The sequence below is a fragment of the Artemia sp. Qi Xiang Cuo genome, chromosome 18 (assembly GCF_049724085.1).
Source record: "Artemia sp. Qi Xiang Cuo chromosome 18, ASM4972408v1, whole genome shotgun sequence".
Lineage (NCBI taxonomy): Eukaryota > Metazoa > Arthropoda > Branchiopoda > Anostraca > Artemiidae > Artemia > Artemia sp. Qi Xiang Cuo.
Genome location: NC_142811.1, coordinates 45548056 through 45560809, shown reverse-complemented (window position 1 = coordinate 45560809; position 12754 = coordinate 45548056). Strand labels below are relative to the sequence as shown.

The window sequence follows — 12754 nt, the reverse complement described above, 5'->3', positions numbered from 1 at the left end:
TTCAAATGGGCTATCAGGTTCATTTTATCTTCTTAATTTTTATTCCTCATAATTTTTCAATAAAACATATAGTGATCGAGAAATCCAAACTTTTGCTGCAAATAATTTGGGGGACTAAAAAAAGTATTACTTTTTTCCGTAGTAAGAATATTTGGAATATCAGTAATATAAGCGTTTACAACCAGTACAATAAAACAGAAGCCTGAAAAAAAACTGGGAAAAAAGCAATGATAACAGCTGCCTAAAAACATAATTTAAAAATACTGAAGACTATCACAAATATTGTATTCGAATTATATATAGATGTTCCCCTTGATCTTTTAAAACTTTCAGTTTAAATCAATAAATATTTTTGCTTTAAATATATTTCACTCATCTAAAATGATCAATTCAGTATAGCTCAATACGGTGAAAATCTTAGCGGGGGGGTGGGCTCAAAAGGAGAGTGTGTTTGAAACCGACAAAATTTTTAATTTTTTTTTCGCCTTAACTTTCTGCATTTTTATCAGAGCTTTTGTGTCAATCTTAAGGAGATCATCCTGCATATGGAAATAGAAATTTTCACCCATTGCCACTTAATCAGAGACCCAATTATTACCTATGGTGTATTTTTAGGCTATGTAGTTATTATTAAGTTTTTCGTTGCGCTGATAAATAGTTCTAAATGCTTGTTCATGGCTCTTGTCTGTGCTTGAAGTGAATTTTTGGCTCTATGTACGACTTTTGATCTTCGCTCGTGTTTAGCTTAGAATTCATTTTAGGAGCGTGTACCGCATTTTTTTTCTCTTTTGTTCCGTATTTGAAATATATACGTATATGCGCTCAAAGTTTTCAAGTCGTTTTCTATAACGATAACAGATAATAAGATCAACTAAATGGTGTTCTTTATTATATTTGATTTCATTGTTTTTATGAACACGCCTCATATGTTATCATTCAAATGCTACTCAATTAAAAGGCATGCATACCTATCTGATGATCTTTCTATATTCGATCTATATTGTTTGAGGCATAATATGGGCCTAAGGCTCCTCCAACATCCCCCCGCTAATTTTTTGGCAGAAAGGCAGGCGTGTTGCACCTTTTTGAACTAGAATAACCACAAAGTTTTCTATCTGAAGCCTGGAGAAGCAAAGTGGGCCAGTGCCCCCCCCGACGCTCTATATTCGTCCCATGCCAACTCCCTTGCACAAAATAGGTATTCAATATTTTTTGGATCAAAATAATGCAGGAATTGTCAATCTAAATGATTTTTGAGCTGATTTGACCTTACAGCCCTCCATCTTCTTTCCACTTCCAAGGTTTCAGCTGAAGGATAGTTACGTTGATTCATGTTTGAATCGTAATCATACAAGTATTTCTAATCAGCATGAATAGAAGCATTGGACTCCTCAAGCGCACATGTCCCAATTTCCTCGCCAACTTTCTGGTAGAAAGCTAGGCATATTATGCAGTCTTTTGATTGGAACCATGTAAAGATTTTCCATCTTTATAATTAGAAAAGAAAATTCGGCTCGCGACTCCTACAATATCTCCTAGTGGCTGCTTGATTCCTCTTAAAACAAGATGCAACCCTCCTAATGGTTTGCTAAAAAGTTGGAGGTAGAAAGAGTAGGATGTTTGACTGGCCAGTGGCCCAGCCTTCGGTTCTAACAATATCGATAAAAAAAAAACCTTGCGTGATTCCGCTTCAAAAGATATAACATTTGACTACCTTTCTAAAAATCTGGAGAAGAAAGAGTAATGAGGTTGAGTGTAGTCCTCGAAGCCGCACCGAAAACCGGCATCCTGCCGCCGAAAATATTTCAGCTTGCCGCTTCTGAAAAGGCTTCGGTGTGCCACGGAAAATTTTGAGTGCTGAATTATTTTCTGAAATTAATGAGGGGCAAATGTAAAGCAAAATACACTATTCAATGGCACATGCAAAAATTTGGGATTCCCCATAAAATGTCTTTGAATTTACTCGTGTAACGGGGAGTTTACATTATATTTCACTTGTTTCTGTCATCTTTACTACAATGTAATAATTTCTAACTAAAATGAGTTTCGACTAGCCCTGATATTCTTTATAAATGTTCTCTTTTTTGGTTGAACAAACATATGTAAAATCTTCACCAAACTTCTAAGGTCAATATCATTCTACCCGACGGCCCATACTACAACTAACATAGGCTAGCATATAAATAAAGAGAAAAACACAACAAAATAATAAAGTTCACATCTTAACAGCCTCTCATATGTTGTGTTTAATTTAGTTTTACACTTTTATTATTCCCGTTGATAAAGCCTCAGTCGCAATATTTGGATTTTTATTATTTAACGTTTGTTGTTGTTTTTTTTCTGTTCCACTGATTTATCTTCATTTTACACGTTTTTTCTCTCTTAAATTCTGTAAATGGAAAAGTAGCGCGGTCTAAGCAATTATTTAAAAGTTTCCAGTAGAGAATTTCTACAGTGGGAAATTTCACCATTTAAAAATACCCCAGTGAATTCTAACTACGCTGTATATTTCTCACAGAGCAACTCCAACTGTAAAATGGGTCGCCAACGAACAAGTATGAAATAAAAAAAATTTCGTATATGAATTCTGAAAAAAATTCCCTCTGTTTAACCCAGGAAACTTCACCCTGGGAAACTTCCATCCCAATGGTAATTCTTCCCGTAAAAAATTATCCCCATAAAGGCCCCCCCCCAAAAAAAAAAATCGGTATTTCCCAATACGCAAACGATAGGTAAATTTCATAACTTGCGTCCCTTCCTGCAGTGGCTACATGGGGTCATTTCATCCCTTATAGTTATTGGGCCTTTCAACTATACTGAACAAAATAGCACTCCCAAAATTTTTATAAGACGACTTTGGGGAAAGGGGCGTGGAGGGGGGCTATTTGCCCTCCAGTTTTTTGGTACTTAAAAAGGGCGGTAAAACTTTAAGTTCCGTTCAAATGAGCTATCTCCAAACCTTCTAGGATTTAGATTCGATACGATCACCCTTGAAAAGAACAAAGAAAACAAAAAACAAATAAACGCGCATCCATGGTCTTTCTTCTGGGAAAAACGCAAAATTACGTATTTTTTTAGATTAAAGCTTGAAAACTCTACAGCTGGGTTTTCTGATTTGCTGAATCTGATGGTGCAATTTCAATCAGATTCCTTGACTTTTGGGGGATGTTTCCCCCTTTTTTGAAAATCAAACAAATTTCCTCAGGCTTGTAGCTTTTAGTGTATAGCAATTAACCTAATGATTCTTATATATTTGTAATCTGCTTAAAAATGTAATACTTTTGATGTATCTATTGTTATCAATTTTCTGTTTTATAAAGTTTGGGTTACTATTGGGTCGATTCGCTCCATAATTGAAGTTCGTTGCCACGAACTGTTTGATTGTGTTGAAAGTATTATATTCGGAATCTCGTGCCGGTGTTTACTTGTTTATAATGTTTTTTTTTCCTATTTCACCACTTCAGTTTTTTTTATTATCACTACTGAGGATGTAATGCTCGTGTTTTCTTGCGAGTATACAATTTACCATAATATAATAGAAAATTTTAGTGATTGTATTTTGGTTATTTCCCTTGGGTAATTTCTCAGCGTTTCAATTTTGGATTTCTGTATTTACTTCATCAAAAAATTAGCTTTTTTATTAACTCTTTAACTATTATTATCTTATATGAGGCCTGTTATAGAATTTGACAGCTAATTTTCCTTGTTGTACAATGTAAATTGTGCTTGTCTTGAACAATTTTTGGAGAGCGTTGAAATCGAGATATTGGTAATTCTTATTTCTTTTTTATTGGAGCTCTGAGGTGCAAAATTGCGGTTTAGAACAATTTTGAGCCAGCCTAGCCGAGTGTTTAGCATGATAGACTTGAAATCCTTTGTCCATGAGGACAAGGCTTCGAATCCTGGTCTCATTGGTTATTTGGTTTGGAACGGGGGTTAGTGGCTTGATTCTGTATGCTGATCCAGAGTCGACCCAGCTCTAAATTGGTACGTGGAAAATTCTGAGGAAGGTAAACAGGAAGAGTCTGCGACAGCAAAGGATGGCTGGCCCCCAACTCCCCATTTCACAATGGTAAAGTGGACTTAAAAATTGCTTTTTTCTGTGTCGTAATGAAGGGAAGAGACCTCAGGGAATTGCAAAACGGTTATAAGTTAGTCACAGAAGTGGAATACAGGTTGCAAGACCAGGAAATCCAGACATGGAGTGAGATATATACATCAGATTCCCTTGAGCTTTCTTGCACCAGATATGGTGCAAATAAATTTATTTTTAATTAGATTTTCATTTAAATTACAATTTAAAATTTTGAATTACTTATTTTGTCGGAATTATTATATTTTCAGGCAGTTTAAGGTCTCACTGTCGATCATTTGGATTTAAAAAATGTTTGGGAGGAGTTAAGAATGATGTCTCGTCCTTATTTTTTCTGAGATTTGGTCATAGTTATTAACTGAAAAGGAACTGGGATCCCCAAGAACTCTTGCTTTGAAGGAATTTTGAAAAGAACGGATACCAATTCAGTTTTCGAAACTTTTGAAATACAAGAAAAAATTTTGAAAAATAAAACGATCAATTGACGATGCGCCGCCAATCATTTTTTACTTGCATTGCCGTCGAGCGTAATTGTGTCCACCGCCTTCAAATTTTATTTTGACGCGGCTTCGGGGACAAGTTGAAGGTGCCATGGGCCGACTCTCTAGCTCTTATCATTCTGGTTTACAATCCTGCCTTGCCTAAGTTTAGTCATTGGTATCGAAGCGCACCCATTCCTCGTACTGCGACTCCCCTCATTAGCGGTGTTGTTAGGCCCCTCCCTCCCTCGTTTGTTACTGGAAACTGCCCAGCAGAAAGATAAGCTTATTGCTCCTCGTTTGAAGTGCAGTCATCCAATATCTGCTTTATTGGGGAAGCAAACCATGGCAGTGAAAACCCTTTCTCCATGCCATCAAGTATAAAAAAAACACAGTCACGTAGCCTTAGCTCGTTTTTACTTAACTCCAAAGCAATAACAATATTGATTGATTTAGTTTTTATATTTTAGGGCAAAGAATTAAGTTGGTTTTTAGCAGACATAGGATATATTCAGACCAGTTTTAAGCAGCATCTCATCGTTTCTCTCAAAGAAATATATTTTGTTTTTATTCCTCATCCAAATTTTTTCACAAAACCAACTACGCATATTTGAAAAAAAAGCAACACAAAAACAGCGAAGTTTGATGTACAGGCTTGGTCTTATGTATGGGAAGCGATTAAAATATTTGTAAAATATTTGAACAAGCCGTTAAAAAGTGCATCTGCTGACATGTTTTGCCTTTTACGTTTGCAAATCAATCGAGAAGACCGAAAATTTGCCGATTTTTTTTTAAGTTGCGATTGCAGCATCCTCCTATTCCAAATGTTGTTTAACCTTTGTTTATACTGATGCAAATTTTTAAGGAGGACAGTCGAGGATGCAGGACAGTCGTAAGAATGTTCATACGGGGAAACGGTATATTGCAGCCGTTGAAGCGTGGATACCAATATGAGATATTCGGACAACATAGACACAAGGAAATATTAAAAAAAACTTGCTGCATTACTCTAGGCTACCTGTGTCAAATTAATTCCAGTTCAACATGAGCGTCAGTAGCTCATGCTACGCTCTCTGGTGCAAGTAAAATTAACAAAAGTTTTCTGAAATGCTATGTGGAGCTCACGCGTCAAAAGCAAAATTCCAAAAGAAAAGACATGTCTTAAGAGTTCAGGTTCTTTTATAAAGTTTATGATAACTCAGAGATTAATTGCATGTTACACTAGCTTTTACAAAAACCACAAGACTTTCACACTGTCCTTTGTCGGTATAGCCTATTCAAAATAGCGTGAGGCACAGAGTTCATGGTACGCTATTTTTAAGTCAGAAATTTAGTAGTCATATTGGAAAACGGGAGTCTGCCAAATTTGGAAGAACTTAAACTCAAAGGAACAATATGGAACCTTAATTCGTGTAGAATTGCTTTAGGACAATTTCAAGACGAAGGTTTCATAATGCTACTGCTGCAAATACACGAAGTTATCCTTATTAATTGTAAATTGGCTTATTAATGAATCCAGTTTTCGTCTCTACTCTCTTTTTTGTGAAAATGCTGTCGTTTAATTTATAGAAGAAACGAAGCTAAAGCATTATTTCTAATTTGTCTTCTATACATATGTAAAAAGATAGTGTAAGTTTGATGAGTTTAACTAATTGACCCTAAGGTCTAAAATAGAGCTGCCTTCTATGGCAAATATCTATTTCTGCTAAAAATTTGCTTTGCCCCCTCCCCTAACAATCAAGTTAGCCTATAGGCTGGACATCCACCACATGGCTAATATGGGAGTAAAGTTCATTTGGGATGAAAATGGCTGTTATATTTAGATTGAGGATGCAATTCTAGGTATATATTTACACATTAGGGGGGTGGGGGTATATATTCGGTGAATATATAGGCTCTAAGAAATTCATGGATTTCTTAGAAAAATTGGAAAAACAAGCAAAGAAGTGAAGATAAAGGATCTCCCCCTGAAAAATGTGTTAACTAGGGTTATTCTACATATTTTGGAGTAAGAATTGTTTTCTTAATATGTTTTCTTTTGTCCAGCTGGACTCCTAGGCCTAGGCTTAAAATACTGGTTGGTCAGTTGGCTAATTTAAAGATTTGTATATATTTACACTGTCAAATTAGGCTAGCCATCTGGTGGTATCCCATATAGGCTACCTTAATTCTGTATTTGACCTGAATTTTCTATATATCATTTTTTCTTCAAATTGGCTTAATGGTTTATCAAAATAATAGGAAATTCATTGCATAAATTGCCTAGGCTGCGATTCAGGGCATATATTGACCATTGGAGGAGGGCATAAGGCAAATTGTCAAAGCAAATCAGTGCTATATTTGGATTTAGGATGAAATTCTGATGCTAAAGGTAGGCCTATGTCTACTTCTTAGCTGTGTCAATATTCAGTAAATTGATGAACTCACCAATGTCAAGACTCTTGTTGCTTTTCTTTGCAAATACCTTTCTTCAGTCTAGGTCTAGTGCCTGAAGGTCTTTAATGAGAATATAAACAAAGGTTCAAAGTTATCTCTTTGATGTTCTAATCAGCAAAAATATTCAATTTTTTGGTAAATCTATAGGCTACCAGATTCCATTACTGGTGTAGAGACAAGTTGACTACAATACTTGATGATTTTTATGCTCTCACTTTCAAGGCAAATGTAAAGCCCTTAAATGGACTCCATGCTTAAAGTGACACATAATTCTTGCTTTTTGAAAAATTCTTTATTCTGGGAATTTCTTTAAAACATTCTAAAATACTTAATGGTCTTGTTTCTAAATCTGGACTGCTTCACTTTACTCCCTAACCTCCTTTAATACACAAATATAAAGGGTAAGATATCTAGTAGTTTTCCAGCTAATCTAATCTTTAACAGCTAAATCATTATAAAATCTCTATCATGCCACCAAGAAAGTGGGTTGTTTCACCATTTGATGTGTCAAAATCCTCTTAACAAGTAAATAATTTGCTTGGATATTTCAAACATATACAACACTAACAATTTTCAATGTACTTATGGATAACAATGCTGCCTAATCTTTGCCACACAGCTGAAGCTGGAGCCTAATCAGAGGCAAAAGTATAGCATTGCTTATAGTAAAGGCCATATGGCTCCAATGTTTTGTTATTATTTTTTTTCCCAGAGGCACTTCATATAGAAGGGGTTGTTGTATAAACTTCAGAGGAAGCCCATTCAATTGAAAATCAAGAGTTCTAGTGCCCTTTTTAAGAGTTAAAAGTGATAGGAGGGCAACTAGCCCCCCCCCCCCCCCATGCCCTTTTTCCCCAAATATATCCAATAAAATTTTGAGATGCCCATTTTGTAAAAAATAGTTCAAAGATCATATAATAAAAACTCTGGGGTCAACACAACCCCCCATGGCCTGTGGGTAGGCATTGTAAGTTGTGGCCTGAGGGAATATATGGTTCTTATAGAAGTAATGCTTGTATAACCTTCAGAGAGGGCTCATTTTGTTAGAAATTGAAAGTTCTAGTTCACTTTTTAAGAGTCAAAAGAGATCAGAGTGTAACTAGTGCTCCCCCTGCCTATTTTCCCAAACTCATCTGATAAAAATTTTGAGATAGACATTTTGTTAAAAAAAAGTTCAAAGATCATATAACCAAAACTCCAGGGTCAACACAACCTCCCAGGGCTGGGGGGCAGGTGTTTTAAGTTGTGTCCTGGGGGGATATATGGCTCCAGTAGAGGGGATGCTAGTATAAATTTCAGAGACAGCTCATTTGACTAGAAATTGAAAGTTCTAGTTCACTCTAGTCAAAAGAGATCATAAGGCAACTAGCCCCCCCCCCCCCCCACACACACCCTTTTTTCCCCCAAACCATTTTCTTGTTGTTTTTAGTTTGAATTTTAACAGGTATTTGTATCTGCTGATCTTAAGTTTAATATGGTCTTTACTTCTCTTTGAAAAACTTCTTTTTTTGGAAAGTTTTTTTAAATTGATTTTTCTTAGAAAATGCTGTCTAATCTTTGACACAGGATATTACAGTTAGAAAAACATATTTGAATTGCAGACACTGTCAACCATAGATAGATTAAATCTAAGACAATAGTTGAGAAATAGAATTGTATTTAGATAGGCTAGGGTGTAGAGGTAACTTTTGTTTAAATTCAAATGTTGAAAGACCAGATGTTACCAGATTGTAGTCAGCCAGTCCTAATTGGTCTAATCCTAACCATCAGCCAATCATAATTATCTAACCCTGTACACTTAATGTCCAAGATTAGGAACATGCTGTCAATGTATAGGAAACATACTTTTTAGTCAGAATATCAGGCTAAGATTAGGCACTGGCTGAGTAGCCTACTGGGGTCTTACCCTGGTCAAAATTATTTTATATCTATGTTTTGCAGGAGCATGACTCTTTTCTTCCTGTTGCTTGTTTTCTGTTAAATCATAGGCAGCACAATAGCTCTGCCTAAGTATAGAGCAATGTGGGCACAATTTATTATTTTATTTTTAGACAAGGGCACTTTGTATAGAAGGAGTTGTCATAGAAACTTCAAACGGGGCAAATTCAATTGGAAATTGCAAGTTCTAGTGCCCTTTTTAATAGTCAAAAGTGATAGGAGGGCAACCAGCCCCCCCCCCCCCCCCCTCCACATCCATCATTTCTCCAAACATATCAAATCAAAATTTTGAGATAGCCATTTTGTTCAAGGTAGTTAGAAGGTCCAGTAATTATGCCTTTGAGGATGGCAATCTTCTATGGCCATCAGGGTTAGGGTTTTAAGCTATGCCCTGGGGGCATAGACAGTTTTTATGAAAAGGGTGGTCATATAAACTCTGGAGGGGGCTCATCAGATAGGGAATCAGAAGTTCCAGTGCTCTTTTTAAGAGTCAAAGTGATCAGAGGGCAACTAGCTGCCCCCTGCCCATGTCAAATCTTCCCCAAATGCATCTGATAGAGATTTGAGGGAGCCATTTGTTCAAAAATAGCCCAAAGATCACATAACAAGGCTTTCAGGGTTGACAACCCTTCAGAGTCTAGGTGCTAGGGTTGTAAGCTTTCCCCTGGGGGCATATAAGATATTTTGTGGAAGGGTTGACTGTCTGAACTTGAGATGAGGCTCATTTCATTGGAAATGTAAAGTTCTAGTTCCCTTCTAAGAGTCAAAATTAATAGAGGGTAACTAGCCCCTCCCATTTTTCTGACACACTCTTTTCCTCAATTGCATCCAATCAAAATTATGGGATAGCCATTCTGTTCACAATATTCCAAAGAGGAAATAACATTGCCTGGGCTATGACAGAACATATAACATATGGGCTATGGTGGACACAACCCCCACAGCCCAGGGGCAAGGGTTGTAAGCTATGCCTCAGGGTATATAAGATTTTTATGGAATTGATGGTCATATTATCTTCAAATTGGATGGGGCTCAATTGATTTGAAGTCAGAAGTTCTAGTGTCCCTTTTACAAGTCAAAAGTGAATTGAGGACAAGCAGCTCCCTCCCCAACCCTATCATTCCCAAAACACATCTGGTCAAAATTTTAAGTGCTATTTTGTTCAGCATTGTTGAAAGGTCCAATAATTATGTATTTGGGGATGTCAACCTCTCACCTTAGGGCAAGGGCTGTAAATTAAGCAATTTGTTCATTGTTTACATGTACTATATGTTATTGAGAAAGGTATGCATGTTAGAACTTTACTTTCCAAAAAGACAAAGGGCATTTAGATGAGGCTTTCAGAGAATGTTGAGGAGAGAATTGAACTAAATCAAAACACAGTATTTGTATTATCAAAACGTTGTAACTCAGGAAGGATTGAGTATAATAATTTGGAACTTTCAGGAAATGATAAGGGAGATGATCAAAAAAGTAATATTTGCATGCTACCAGTACTACTACAACTACCACCACTACTGCTACTACCACATTACTCCATTTACAATATTAAGGGAAAATTTGAACTAAATTAAAAAATGCTATGTGCATATACATTGTCAAAAGAGTGTATCTCTAGAATTGATTTGAGTATTAAGCTTGAACTTTCAGATAATGCTTAAAAAATCATCTGACCAAAAGGCAATATATGCACACTACTTCTACTGCAACTACTTGTAAGGCTGTAAGATAAGAAAGTATCTGGTTAAAAATAACAGTAGCTGATAGAGTAAATGTCAAACTCAGAATCTACTACAGAAGTCCTAATAGCAGTCTTGAAAATGACTCCCACTTGCTTGCAGAAATCACTGAGATCTGCAGTGAAAATTTATCAAATGTAGTCATTGTGGGTGATTTCAACCTACCAAAAATCAACTGGTCTAGACAGCACATGCACTCGCACAACCAAACATCACCAAAGGCATAATTCTTAGAAGTGGTGAATAACTCATCTGAACCAATTGATGTTAGAGCCCACCTGAACCAGAGGTAAAGATAGACCAAGTATATTGGATCTGCTGCTGACAAACAATTCAGAAGTGATAGAGTATATCCAAGTGGGAAATTCTGATTACTGTATTGTAGGCTTCCAGATTTTGGCCAATGGCAGCAAAGACAAAAAAACACCAAGAAACAGACTTTGCTGCAATGTGCAGTGACCCCAGCACAGTTGATTGGGAAAAAGAGCTCAGTTCAACTGAAAGTTGTGACAAAATGTACTCCAAATTTCTCTCTGTCATGCTTCAGGCTGAGGAGAAACATTTATCAGTTGCCAAACAATATAAAAGACCAACCCTACCATGCACTGTTTTGAACCTCATCAAGGGAAAACAAACCTGTTGGAAAAATCACATAGCTGACAAGTCAAGGCCTCTCAAAGCAAGAGCCTACCAAAGGCTACTAAACAAAGTGAGGTGACAAACCAGGTAAGCAGCTAACATGCAAGAGCAAAACCTTGCAGAATCTGTCAAGACCAACCCCAGAATGTTTTAGAGCTACATAAATTCTAAACGCATTGCAAAGCTAAATATTCCAAGCTTAAAGGACCCTATGACTGGACTCCTGATTGAAAGATCTGCAGAAAAAAGCAGATTTACTCAACATGTATTTCACTACCATCTTCACCCAGAAACCTATTCAGTCATCACTACCAACCCTGCAAACCATAGATCTCTGACTAAACACTCAGGGTTAAGATAGACCCACAGGTGGTACTGAAGAAACTCAAAGAGCTAAGGATAAGCAAATCACCAGGTCTGGATGGACTTCACTCCAGAGTCTTAAAAGAAACAGCAGATCTAATTGCAGAGCCCCTATCAATGACTTCCAAAATCCTTACAGTTGAATCAACTCCCTAGTATCATAGGTTGCACAATTGCACTACCTAATTAAAGAACAATGTTAGCATAATTTTTTTTTTTTTTTTCATTCCACGGCACTTCATATTGAAGGAGTTGTCATAGAAACTTGGAAAAGGCCTCATTCGATTGGAAATTGGAGTGGCTAGTGCCCTTTTTAATAGTCAAAAGTGATTGGAACGCAGCTAACACCCCTTCCACGCCCACCATTTCCCCAAACATATCCGATCAAAATTTTGAGATGGCCATTTTGTTCAGCGTAGTGGATTTCCAGATAGAAATTATGTTTCTGAGGAGGACACTTGCCCACAGCCCTCAGGGCAAGGGTTTTAAGTTATGCCCTGGGGCATATAAGAATGATGTTATCACAATGCGTTATTTATTATTTTTTTTTCCTTTAGACCAGGGCACATTGTATCAAAGAAGTTGTCATAGAAACTTCAAAAAGGGCTCATTTAATTGGAAATTGGACTGGCTTGTGCTCTTTTTAATAGTCAAAAGTGATCAGAAGGCAGCTAACACCCCTTCCATGCCCGCTATTTCCCAAAACACATCCAATCGACATTTTGAGATAGCCATTTTGTTCAGCATAGTTGACTTCCAGATAGAAATTATGTTTTTGTGGAGGACACTCCCCCACAGCCCTCAGGGCAAGGGTTGTGAGTTATGCCCTGGGGCATATAAGGTTTTAATGGAAAGGGTTGTCATAGATACTTCAAAAAAGGCTCATTCGATTGGAAATTCAAGGAACTAGTGCCCTTTTCATAGGCAGCGCTATTGTGCTGCCTAAGTAAAGAACAATGTTGGCACAATGTATTTTTTTTTTTTTTATTTATTTTTCCATACCCAGGCACTTTGTATCAAAGGAGTTGTCATAGAAACTTTGAAAAGGGCTCATTTGATTGTAAATT

General features: G+C 36.7%; 1 protein-coding gene across 2 annotated transcripts in view; it reads left to right on the top strand.

Moving 5' to 3' along the window:
* The first annotated feature begins 6146 nt into the window (after positions 1–6146).
* LOC148941547 (eukaryotic translation initiation factor 5B-like) overlaps positions 6147–12754 on the top strand; it is a 96640-nt gene continuing 90032 nt past the window's right edge. The window contains exon 1 of one of the 2 annotated variants that reach the window (XM_089103846.1): positions 6147–6201. The gene's annotated coding sequence lies outside the window, so the exon portion shown is untranslated. The remainder of the gene's footprint in view (positions 6202–12754) is intronic. The other variant, XM_089103847.1, reaches the window with a different exon arrangement.